Below are 1,826 nucleotides of genomic sequence, written 5' to 3'. Positions count from 1 at the left end.
CTCAGACATTTAACACTTCCTAGCTGTGTGACCCTGGGCAAGTCATGTAACCCCATTTGCCTCAGCAAAAACAAAACAAACAAACAAACAAAAAAACCCAAAACTTTTTTGGTTCTGATTAAGAAATAGAAAAATAGATTAATGGAACAGAATAAGCATACAGTAAATTATCATATGAATATTGTGTTTAATAAATGTAAACTTTTAAATTTTGGAGCTAAGAATTTATTTTTTGATTAAAAAAAAAATTATTAGGAAAGCTGGAAAGCAATCTGCCAGAAATTTGTCACAGGCAAATATCTCACAGCATTTATAAAGACCAAACCAAAATTGATATATGACCTAAATATAAAGGGGGATATCACAAGGAAATTAGAAGAATGTGAAATATATTACCTATAAGACTTAAGGAAAAGAGACCAATTTATGCATTAACTAAAGAGAGCATTGTGAAATAAAAATGGATCATTTTGATTACATTAAATGAAAAAGGTTTGTACAAATAAAACCAAGGTAGCTAAGATTAGAGGGAAAGGAGAAAATTGGGAAAAATCTTTTATAAAAGGGCTTAATAAGTGCTTAATAAATGTTTGTTAACTGACTGATTGCCTACTGAGTACATTGTTTGGTCCTATTAAGGAAAACAATCAGTGATAGATCACTTCAGTGCCTTTACTTTCCAGGTCAGGACCTCCCCTTAAACTTCCTCCTCTTCTTCCTTCTAATCAACTTCTTTCTCTCCTCCCATCTTCCTCTTCCTCTGCTTCTCCTCTCCTCTCCTTTTCCTCCTGCTGAAGCCCAGCTGCCCTAGTCCAGCTTCCTGAACCATGGAGAACATCAGCACCAGCAACATGATTGCAAATGATGAGCCAGGCTATGACTTAAACTTATTTTGCATCCCTAACCATTATGCTTAAGATCTGGGAAAAGTCTTCATTCCTCATGGCCTAATCCTGGACAGGACTAAACATTTGGCACAAGATGTGCTTAAGGAGATGAGAGGCCACCACATGGCTGTCCTTTGTGTCCTCAAGGGTGGTTACAAATTCTTTGCTGATTATATCAAGGTACTGGATAGGAATAGTGATCAATCAATTCCTCTGACTATAGATTTTATCAGAATGAAAAGCTACTGCAATGCCCAGTTAATAGGGGACATAAAAGTGACTGGGGAGATGATTTTTCCACCTTAACTGGAAAGAATGTTCTGATTATTGAAGATATAATTGACACAGGGAAAACCATGCAGACTTTGCTTTCCCTGGTCACGCAGTATAATCCAAAGCTGGGGAAAGCAGTCAGCTTGTTGTTGAAAAGTGTGTGGATACAGACCTGACTTTGTGGGATTTGAAATTCCAGAACAATTTGTTGTTGGCTACAACCTGGACTACAATGAATACTTCAGGGACTTAGACCAAGTCTGTGTTATCAGTGAGGTTGGCAAAGACAAGTATAAAGCAGAAGTTCCAGTTGGTATACAGAAAAGCTTTGAAACACAGGAAATATATCAGCTTTACCTCTAGATTCCCTCCCCCCCCCCCCCCAATCCAGTTTATCCTTTATTTCCACATCATGACTATCTGTGTATTGGAACTTTTTTTTTTCCCCTGAGGCTGGGGTTAAGTAACTTGCCCAGGATCACAGAGCTAGGAAGTGTTATGTGTCTGAGGCCAAATTTGAAGTCTGATCCTCCTGAATTCAAGGCTGGTGCTCTATCTACTGAGTCACCTAGCTGCCCCTTGTTTATTGGAACTTTTTACATAGATTGTATTTTATCTGTTTTATACTGGAGGAATGTCTGTTGCTACAATTCTGATTGTTTCATT

At 37.7% G+C, this 1,826-nt stretch overlaps 1 pseudogene; it reads left to right on the top strand.

Annotated features, from left to right (window-relative positions):
* The first annotated feature begins 299 nt into the window (after window positions 1–299).
* Window positions 300–1,523, top strand: LOC141562435 (hypoxanthine-guanine phosphoribosyltransferase pseudogene; annotated as a pseudogene).
* The last annotated feature ends 303 nt before the right edge of the window (window positions 1,524–1,826 follow it).

This window comes from Sminthopsis crassicaudata, chromosome 3, assembly GCF_048593235.1.
Source record: "Sminthopsis crassicaudata isolate SCR6 chromosome 3, ASM4859323v1, whole genome shotgun sequence".
Lineage (NCBI taxonomy): Eukaryota > Metazoa > Chordata > Mammalia > Dasyuromorphia > Dasyuridae > Sminthopsis > Sminthopsis crassicaudata.
Note: the sequence above shows the minus strand (reverse complement) of the source record. Positions and strands in the feature narration are given on the sequence as shown.